At 34.6% G+C, this 12054-nt stretch overlaps 1 protein-coding gene across 1 annotated transcript in view; it reads right to left on the reverse strand.

Moving 5' to 3' along the window:
• Positions 1-12054, reverse strand: part of LOC122813217 (4-trimethylaminobutyraldehyde dehydrogenase-like) — a 325358-nt gene that overhangs the window by 253588 nt on the left and 59716 nt on the right. The window lies entirely within an intron of this gene.

Below are 12054 nucleotides of genomic sequence, written 5' to 3' on the forward strand. Positions count from 1 at the left end.
GTCTGCTGTAATGACATCCTGTGACTGACAGTACTTTTATTCTTCTTAAATTAAACTCTTCTGATGACATCTAAGTAGACCTGTGGTTGAAATGTTTCTTCCTGGATCCTTCTGGTACACAGTGATACAGCCTTCCCATTAAGGAAAATTGGTGGAGGGCTCTAAGTGTTAAACAACATTTAAGGACAACTTGACTAAAGAGGAAAGAACGATTTTGAATGAACTTTCATCATCTAAAAAGTATAGGTGTATGAGACCAGACAAGGGTGGGGGGATGGTGGTAATGAATAGTTTTGATTACAGTTGTCAAATGATGAAAATATTGAGTGACGAATGTACATACAATAGAGTAACAAACAATGAGATCAATAGAGCATACCACAAAATTGACCTTTATTTGCTTGATGCTTTATATCAAGGTATGATTAATGAAGTGGAATTTGAATATTTTTCAGTCAAATATCCGAAAATGGCTAGACTCTTTGGGATACCTAAGGTGCATAAGGGGACTGACTGTTTACAATTTCGTCCAATAGTTTCAGCCAAGGGGTCTAAGACAGAACCCTTAGCAGCTTTTGTTGATGCACAGTGTAAAAAAGCATTAGTGGACGCATGCCACATCATCAAAGACTCATGGCATTGTCTAGAGAGATTAAGAGAAGTTGATTGTACTGATATGAATGACATGGGTTTTTTGACTATTGATGTCATAAATCTGTTTTCTGTAATCCCACACCAACAGGGTCTTGACTTATTTTATGAAAGTTTATTGACTAGTCCTAGCTTTGATAAAAGTAAATTGGAACTTTGTCATGACTTGATGGAATTTATTTTAAAGAATAATTTTATATTTTTTGAAGGAGAAACTTATCAGCAGTTGACAGGTGTGGCAATGGGGGCTCGGTGTGCCCCGGTTTTTGCCAACTTGGTTCTTCTGACATGGGAAAAGGAGAATATTTTTAAATCTAAATATTATGATAACATCAAAATATACAATACATTTTTAGATGATGTGCTAATCTTATGGAAGGGGGATGACCAAAGTGTTATAGATTTTGTTGCACATCTTAACAAGAGTTCCAATTTTCTTAAATTTACTTACAATTGGAACAGAGATTTTGCCAACTATTTGGACATTAAAATCTTGAAAAGTGAGCATGGGTTAGTTAGTACTATATACAGAAAACCAAGTTATTCCAACTCAATGTTACATTTTTCGAGTTGTCATCCGATTCATCAAAGGAAAGGCTTAATTAAGGGTCAAATGATCCGCCTATCCAGATTAATTAGTGATGACGAAACATTTAGGAAGGAGATTTACACACTTATAGGAATGTTTTTGGAGAGGGGCTATCCATTAACATTATTGACCACCACTAAAAGAGAGGTATTTAGGAAGAGGAAGAATAAATTTGCACCAATTTTGAAAGGGTGTGAAGCTATGAAATTGGAAGAAACAAATGACAACACAAGTGAAAAGGGCCCAATGTTTATATTAAAATACAATGACAGAACTCCTGAGATATGTGCAAATCTTAAGAGTCTTTGGGATTACTTTCTGAGTAGGGAAACCAAAGCTATATTAGGTAAAACACCTGTCATTGTATACGGTAGGGGTAATAATTTAAAGGATATACTTGAAAAAACTAATAATGGACATAGAAGATCCCACATGAGCAAGTGTGGTAGATGTAAAACATGCAGATATATTGCTGAGGGGACCTATTTGAGTGTATTTGGTTTCAAACGCACCATTGCCTGTCCGGGTAATTGTAACTGTACCACTAAAAATTGTGTCTACATTGCTTCATGTATGTCATGTGATGCATTCTATGTAGGCATGACTTCGAGAAGTTTAAAAGAAAGAATAAGGGAGCATTGTAGTTCTATTAGGAGGGAAGATGAGCACAATGCTCTATTTTTACACTCTAAGGAGTGTCATGGATTTAAGAAGTTTCTATTTTTTATAGTTGATAGAGTTAAACCAGATACTAATTGTGATATTTACAATTGTGTTGCATTGCGTGAAATGGAGTGGCAGATTAGATTGAATGCCACGATGTACCCAGGACTTAATGAATGTATTTCATTAAAACCCTTGCTAAAATTTAAGGCACTAAGTATTTGATATTGACACGACAATGTATACAATAGTATATTATTCACTTTTATACTTAGTTATTGAATGGTTAGGCTAAGTGAAGCACTTTATACCTCTATTAGCTTGTTATAATTGTAAAAAAATAATTGTATTGAATATGGAGATTTATTTAGTCTATTAGTAGTTTTGTAACAAAAATGGATTTATTTTAATTATATACATATAGATTAACACACTAATTAGATATTCATTTGTATTTATCATTGCCTGAAATAATTACAGTCTCATTTGATGTTTTATCTACCATACTGAAATTGGATAAGTTTGTACAATTTGTTTATATTAGGTTTTTTAGATGAAACTAAAATATTGAGTACGTATATATATTATTTTTTTTAAACAAAAGTTTTCTACATAAAATACGTTGTTATTTGATTTTAAAAACAAGATTAATGAGTGGGCTGTTTGAATGATTGGATAATTGATTGATTGAATGTTTGTAAGTATATTTAATGGAAGCCACGCTGGGTATTTGTTATACGACTCTGAAGAAGCCAGTTGTACTGGTGAAAGCGCTCAGTCGGTGTGCTTTTTTACTGGATTAAATCTTTACTGCTTTAAGTTCCTGGTCTGTGCCTTATTGCTGGTTCCTGCTGTCCGGTGGTCGATGGTTGTTCTATTTTGACAATCAATCTAGAAGCAAATACAAAAAGTGAATGTATGGCTACCAGTATATTCAAATTCCCACATAAATGATCTGTCTGCTGTAATGACATCCTGTGACTGACAGTACTTTTATTCTTCTTAAATTAAACTCTTCTGATGACATCTAAGTAGACCTATGGTTGAAATGTTTCTTCCTGGATCCTTCTGGTACACAGTGATACAGCCTTCCCATTAAGGAAAATTGGTGGAGGGCTCTAAGTGTTACCCTTCATCTGTGAGACAGATGTTACCAACCATAATCCATTGCTAATCGTACTTTATTACTTGGTAGCAGCTCTGAACACTTGCTGCTTGTAGGCTGTGCCAACGAATAGTGTAATGACACCAAGCCATGTACTCCAAAATAAACCACTGATATATGACAATTTGCTGAGAGACATTACTTAATTCTGACTACTAATTTGTTACATTTACTTATACTGACCTTCTACATCTGTTCAAAAAATGTCTTGGAATATTAGTCTCTATACTTCTATACTGTATTTATCTCATTCAACTACCTCAACATTTCTGTCCTGCATACCCTGCACAATGTTTTAACCTGCACAATGTTTTTATTTATCGCACAGTAAGAGCTTAACATTTCTGCTTAGTGTCTTGTGAAGGCATCGTGACATTTCTAGGATGCAAACAAAACATAAACTCCATGTATCGAAAAACAAAACATATGAACCACAAAAAATTTATTGGTGAAGCTAGGGGAAATCCCTACCAACTCATCTCAAAACAGCCTTGTACAGGGTGATTAAAAAACAGGTGCATTCTTTTTAAACAAATGATCGGTTTACACAAATCAGGTTATTAGAACTGTATCTACTAATGCAGTGACTATTAAATGGATATCTGTGTGTAGAATCAATGAATGAAACTGACTTTCTTTTGCATATATAAATAACTTTATACAATTTATTTCACTAAAAAGAAAGGTGTGCAAATCAGCAATCAGTTCTTTGACCTGCACTGCATTGTATTTAAAAATCTGCTAAGCTTCTAGCTTTTAATGTTCCATAACAGGGCTGTTTCTGGTCTATGCTGAGTTTTATTTCCAGCAGAATAAAACACTTCAAAGCTACTAAATCAGTAATATGAAAATGTGAATGGCAAATGACAATTGGGTTACATGTACCAATATGTACTATGAGTCTAGGCTCTATAATGAAATGTTGAAACTCATATTAGCAAGCCCAAATGTCATGAAAAAAACACACAGAGGGAAAACCCAGCAGCACACCTTGATGAGGGGTGAGGACCCCCCCATACCCCTGAAGTTACATATTCCAACTCACAGACTACTATTCCTTGGAGAAAAGGGAATATTCAGAGGAACAACAACCTTAGATTTATTATATGCAAGTCCACAACTTTTGTCATTCAGTTCTGCTGTTCTGGACTAGCACTAGTCAGTCTCACAATTTCAAATGGTTGTCATGTCTCTAATGTGTTTCTGTATGTAATACTTAAAATTAAACACAATTTGCCTGGTATAACACTTTTGAATTGTTCAAATTTAAATCTGCGTACCTTACGACAGCATTATTACATTTTCACCACTTACATTTAACTATGGCACTTTTACATTTCTATTCTATGTGTCCCAAGTGGCAACATTTGGTAAAAGTATACATCTATTTCACATTATTACAATGTAAAAGTTTTATGTTAGCACTCAAGCACCAGTCATGTACTGGTCCCAACCAAACTTTTCTAGAGTGTAAAAGACAGCCTCATCAAGCTATTCAGAGCTCTGCTGTATGTAGTAAGGCATAGTACCAAGAAGGCAATGAATTTTTACTCTCACAACCCCCGTTTCTGGAAATCACATACTCTTCAACAGGAAGGTCCATACTGCATGAAGAAATTGGTATGTGAAAATAAATTCATGTGACTTGTAAAACCAAAAACAGGTATGCTAAAAAAGGATAGTAAAGTTAAAAATATATATTCAGTTTCTTTTTAATCATATTAGATATCATTCTTATCTCACTATATTGTAGTGAAATATTACTATTAGATAAAAACATCTCAAAAGTAATGCTATAAGCTCTCATTTTGATATATTATTATTTGGTTCTTTCGATTGTTTCTTTATACATAACGCATTGTCATTGTGAAGCTGCTTTGCAGAACATCTCATCTTTCCTCACTGGGTATTTACACAATTACTGAGCTGTAAATAAATACATGCAGATGAGCACAGAAATAAATAAATAAGCAAGTGATTTTATTCTGTTAATTGAAAACTGCAGTACAGAGATGCTAGACCTCAATATGCAGCCACTGGTTATCATTTCATAGGTTCATTCATAGGTTCATAGGTTGGTACTAGGCTATCGGCCATAGGGCCTATACAAGCCTAGCCATAACAACTCCCTGGCTATTTCTTCCCACAATAGTTACTTCCCTGTAAATATTCTCTCTATCTCTCTATGTTACAGCAGGTATACAAGAATTGCTCCTTCAGACCTGAAGACTAGCACATGCAGTACGATTAAGCCCACTGACTGAGACCAGGCTACTGAAATAACACCTTGCGATAAAACAAGATAAAAACTACAGGACCATGTGTTTGCATGCTTTATAGATAAAGGCTAAGGAAATCTAACTTCTGTGAAAAAATCATGATAATGTCATCTGTAGTGCTATAGCTCATTCCCAAGGTATAAAAACTCACTTTCTGTTAATCTAAATAGTCACTTTAATAGCTATCTCACTTTGTGTATCTCCTGAAGGAATATGACAAATAAGTGAGTCAAAAAACATATAAAAGTTTCAAATTAAACAAATCTTACAAGAGAGCAATTAGGCAAAAGGTAAACTGTGAAAAAAAATGGTGAAAGAGATTAAGTTCTATTCAATTATATGACTCACAGAAAAGAAATCAAAAAAATATTCTAAAACATGATGTTCTTATCTTTACTGAGTTTCAGTAAACATGTAATATTTGTACTCAGTACCATAAATAAGTTTGCTGTCCTCCCTGTGGTTGTGTGGGTTTCCTCCGGGTGCTCTGGTTTCCCCCCACATCCCAAAGACATGCTGTAGGTGGATTGGACACTCTAAATTAGCCCTAGGCATGAGTGCATGCGTGTGTGTGCCTTCTGTGGAAGTTTGGGCGCTGGGCTGGCAACTCGACACCGTAAAACTCCACTGCCAATCATGAGTGGACAGGTGATCCGCTGTGGTGACCCCTAACCGGGAAAAGCCAAAAGAAGAGGAAGAAGACCATAAATAAGTTTACTCAGACTCTTTGAGAGCAAATGGTCTATAGACACAAAGGTATATGACTTTATAAAGCAAATGAGATACTTCTTGGAATTAATTTCAGCTCAACAGCAAAATTATAAGTAAAGCAATAAATGAAATTCTTAGCAGAAAAGTACCACAACAACCTAAGCAGCTGCTGAATAAGTTTTATTTTGAATTTCAAGAATTACTTTAACTTCTTAAAAGTGCATTACTTTCAAAATAGTATATGGACTCCTGGGAGTTAAGCAGATGCTATGCCAAAGTTTTATTAAACATGGGTTAAAACATAAGCAAAAATACTGAATTTCTATTGACTTTATACTCTAATTCTTCCTGAATTTACAAAACCAGGTTCTTCAGTCTATTATTTTATAGGCTCACATGTAGCTTTACTAGCACACAATGTGTACAGAATGTCTGAGAGAACTGATAGGAAATAACTATTTCAATTACTTTAAAAATGAATCTATTACCCAGAGCACATAATTTGATCATGTCATTAGATTTGCATATTCCATACATCATCAGAACAAAGGGCAGCTCTTCTAATATTAATTTTCTAATGTCCATTATTAATCAAGGTTGTCTAATATGCATCAATATATTTACTACAGTCTTAAATCCATTTTTAAATGATATTACATTTAACAATTCAATTCACCATTGTGTAAATACAGAGTCTATTTTGTGGTTTATGGATAGCAAAGATACTAGTGCCTGACCTAGCAACTACACTGCTCTGACACCCTGTCTAATCACAACAACCCCAAGGCAAAATCAGCCTATTTTAGCACACTTATTCAGAGAGACAAAACCCCAATGTAAACTGTGATGTGGCAGATCCTCCTAAACAATTAATTTTCTAAAATACCAAGTCCAAAGTCAAATCAGCTCAAAGAAACGGGAAATAAATTAATTTTCTTTTTTTGTTTAAGTTGAAGTGGCCATGGTGATAGATAGGAGCTCAGGGTATAAGGGTATAGTTCCCATACAAAATTACACACATGCACACACACACACACACACACACACACACACACACACACACACACACACACACACACACACACACACACACACACGTATATCTATCTATATCTACATATATATATATGTATATACACACACACACTATTATATTGGCTGTTTTAACTGCATTAACCATCTACTGAGTGATGCTAAGGTGATGCTAAGGCAGACTGGATGTGGTACTTTTGCCTTCAATAAGTTCTATCAGACTCATAATAAATTATACCGTAGTGAAATATGTTGTATATTTTGATGATTTATTACTAATAGTAGCTAACATTTAAGACTGAGTTAATACATTTTTATTGATAACTGAAAAAAAAGAACTGGTTGCAAAATACATTTTGCTAAGACTCAGACTGTAACTGTGCCAATAATTCAACAACCCAGTGCTAATACGCTGAATAAATTTGAGAAAACCATTATCAGAAAACATAGGCATACTATTTTTTAGGTGGTGCAAGATCCCATGGGGACCCTCCCACACCCCTGAAATTATATATACCTATACAGTGGTTGCACAACAATGACTGGAATAGGGTAAACTGATGATGTCTTGCAGGGAGGGCATGTTTACAAAAGAACTTGACTAAATTGACCATTTGGGCACAGAAGAATAATATGTTGCTAAATACATCAAAACCTAAGCATATGGGATTTGAGAGCCATAAATTGAAGGGTGAATATTAAGTACAGCACACAGTGATTGAAACTGTAGATTAATTTAATGATCTGGGTATATCAACTTTGAGTTGTTCTAATCATATCAAACAATTGGTTAATGCTAGTTATAGACCTACAGGTTGTATAAAATTATTTATGAAGTCTAGGAAATCAGAAATGATGAAGTTGTTGTTTGCTAGTTACATTAGACCCAAACTTGAGTATGGATATGGAATAACAATATGGAAACCTTATAAGAAAACAAGCATGGATAAAATGGAAAGAGTACAGCAGAAATATACCAAGGGCATCCATGGATGTGAAAATGTAAGTTATTATGAAAGACTAAAACATCTGAACTTGTACAGTGTCTCCTAAATGATATTATAGCACATTATGAGGCAACTACCACTGAGAATATTTGGGGTTATCAAAAATTAGTTGAGAATCATCAGACAACATATGTAGAAGACTTTACATGAATGAGAACTGTACTAACTGGTTCTTTGATACAGCAGCTGATGCATAGAATGGACTGCCAGATTACATTAAAGTAAGCACTAGTTTACATAGTTTTGAGAAGAGCCTGGACACATTTTCGGAACAACTGTTTTGGTATATTGGCAGACTAGAAGAGAATTAATACCAGTGCTTGAAATATTTGTATATTTGTACATACGTATGTATGTATGCATGCAACATTTGAGAAAAGAGAAAACCGCACTAACACTGAAAGTTGTTTAAATGAAATGTACCTGAACTACCACATTCACTTAAAAGCCATGTGGTTACTTTACACATTCCTCTCATTAGTACTAAATGTAAAAATAGCTATCATATACCAATACAGGTAGTATGCACACTTAAATGTTTAGGTTGTCACTACATTAATCATTTATATCAAAACATAGATAATTAAGCAAACTTTAATCAAGTCAGTCAAAATGTGTTTTTGAAATATCTGTTAGGTAGAATAGATTTATTGAAAAACCACAACAGTTAGCTACAATTTATCTGGACAGGAGATTCATGCAAGAACTCCCTGGATATTAGTGACGGAGATACATAATCTTGTGTTTTCAAAGTACTTGAATCTGTTTAACATGTTTTCCCAACACACTATAAAATCAAGTGACGATTTCAGTCGTGTTTTACAGCAAATGGCAATGCAGATTAAGCATATACTTGGACACTAATATCCTTCTCATAGTTAGTATTCTAGTTTTGAAAAAAGCACAGGGTTTTATTTCTTATTCCTAATTTGCATTCTCCATGGGCATCCTTTTTACTTTCGTAATGGCTGTCCCTAGCATTAACTGCATTACAAAATCAGAACAGAACAGATGAACAACAATATGTTTTTTATCACACAGAATATTAAACATAATGCTCCGTACAGACTCTATAAGAAGTGCTTATTTTCCGACTTTGAGAATTATGGGTGAATCAACACTTCATTACATATACTGAATGCTGGTTGTTGTTGTATCTTTTGGCTTTTTTCTGGTTAGGGGTCGCCACAGCGGAACTCCGGTCTGCTAATGATTGGCAGTAGATTGCTGGTACTTTACTGAAATAGATCTTATTGCCTTTGAAAGGCAAGTTATCATTTTTCTACAAAAATGTTATGGTTCCCCATCATAATGTGCAGCAACTGCTTATGAAATTTAACAACATAATGAAATAGTCTATAAAAGTCTCTGATTTCTTTGTTTATGGATAAAATGCAAGGTACTCATCAGATCATGAAAATGTTTAATGATCTAGCAAAAATTCTTCTATTGCATATATTGGACATCTAGCATTATTAGTTGGGTATATGGCTCATCTAAGGAATGTTGGCATGGTAATGGTCAACAGGGCAATTTTCAGCATGCAGCAAAACTACTCCAAGATACAGTGATGATGGTGGATAAAAATTAGGGACTCCATCTTTTACTACACAGGAATTTGTTTTGTTATATTATCAAATATGGATCAGTTTTATCTTTACATTGTCATTCCAAATCTCAAACAGAGTTTTGTTAATTTGTTTTACTTGATATGACACATTTGATGATGATGTACCAGAATTACCAAATACCCTTGTTTCCTTTTTCGCTTAGACATGTGATGGTGGCTCTTTCTATACATATTTTGTTTGAGAGCATTTGTATTAGATTAACAAGTACCATGCAGTATTAGGCTGTGGGAGCATGCTAGGGTTCAGCTTTTGTACATCAGTTATTCTTTTAAATATATTTTTCTTATTCCACCTTTTACCTTATTAAGTTGATTTATTTATATTTATTAAAAAAGTTAGTGTCCATAGTGGTGGTTTAATACTAAACAGTAGTATTTTTCACTAGGTTGGCTTGCAATTAATTGATATTCAGGATCTGATATGTAACAGCATTTAGCATGCTTAAAGAGGGAGTGTGAAACAGATCAGACTTCTTCAAAATGCATGGATGAAGGTGTACAACAAAAAGTGCACCTTCATCTGTTAGTGAATTCAGATGTTTTTAGAATCTAAAATATTTTTGATAGCAAAAGCAAAACTTTAGCTGTGTTCCTTAAAATCTCACCATAGCAGAAAAATAATTTTGAGAGTTAATTACCTTACCCTAAGACAAACCCTAACTTCTTTTTAAGCTTACCCAATACTACTGACATTTTCAGCTCATCTATTAAATCCATCTTACTTCTATTAATAGTACCCTTATTCTTCTACCTACTCTACCCCACACTACTCTTTCTCCTTCTCCCTCGTTTTCCCTTACGTACTTCACTCCTCTAACCTTCTTACTCAAACTATATATCTATACCTCTAAATGGACCCAACACATAAATCTTTCTACCCATATATACTACTCTTAACTACAATTCTTGCTTCTCTTACAATACCTTACTCATTAACCTCCTTTGAACATTTTTCCCTTCATGAACATCTCCACCCCCTCCATGGAACTCTTTCAATCTCTCTTAATAACTCTCTCAACCATAGTAACATAACCTCCACCTCCATCTATGTACTTCCAAAGTTCCATAGATCTACTCATATTACTTACATCCTTATAAAAAAACCCCACAAATTATTACAACAAAATCCAAAAGTTTATACACTATCCTCAACCACACCCACTACTAGATGGTGACATTCACCCTAACCCAGGCCCCAATACTGACACTACCAAAAAGCCTCTCAACCGACCTACTTCACACATCTCTATACCACATAGACCATCTAATTCCCTCCTGATAGCTCACCTAAACATCTGTAGCATTAACAATAACATTAACCACCTACATGCACTCTTAGATGTACACTCATTTGATATTTTCTGTATTTCAGAAACATGGCTAAAGCCCTCAACTCTTGACCAGGAAATTACCCCTCCAGGATATAACATCCTGAGATGTGACTGCAAAACCAAAAAGGGTGGTGGAATAGCCATTTTGTATAAATCTGAACTCCAACTTTCACCCTTCAATTTGCTACTTCCCTCAGCTCCCAACTCAGAAACCCTCACTGCAAAACTACAAATCAATAACTCCAAATCTATCTATCTAATTTGCACTTATCTCCCCCCTGGAAATAACATCAATACTCTTGAAAACATACTTAGTTACCTCTCTTCACACCTACCTAAGAAACCATCGTCTTAGGTGACTTTAACATAGACTGGACAACCTGTAATTCTCCTAGTCCTACCAACCATATAAATCTCTATGGATTCACACAAATAATGACCACTCCTACTAGAATCCATAAACCAAACAACAAAGAAACCATCCTAGACTGGATCCTTCTAAATAGTCATCTTGATTCTTATAAACCAGGAACTTTCCCAAATTATATCAGTGACCACATGCTAACTTATATCATCAAACAAAAAACTTATAGCCCCAACATAAATACTTTTAAAACTTCCCACTCCAAAAAATACTTTAACCCAGAAAGCTTCCAAAACGAACTGAAAGCATGTGACTGGTCACCTATGCTTCATCTTGAACTTGATGAAGCAGTAATCTATTTTAATACTAGATTTCTCCAAATACTAGACTACCATGCCCCCTATTGCTCTTCCTGCATAAGAACCAAAACTGCCCCCTGGCTCACAAAGGCAACTAGGCAAAAGATCCTTCTCAGAAATAAAATTTGGGCTAAATGGCGAATCTCCAGAAATCCAACAGATCACCTCTACTTAAAACAATTAAGAAATGCCACCAAGAAGGACTTTCTTAAAGACAAAAAAGACTATTACCTCCACCTACAACAAACCCACCAACAACATCCTCAAAAATTC

This window comes from Protopterus annectens, chromosome 10.part0 (genome assembly GCF_019279795.1).
Source record: "Protopterus annectens isolate FY-2018-M chromosome 10.part0, PAN1.0, whole genome shotgun sequence".
Taxonomy (NCBI): domain Eukaryota; kingdom Metazoa; phylum Chordata; order Ceratodontiformes; family Protopteridae; genus Protopterus; species Protopterus annectens.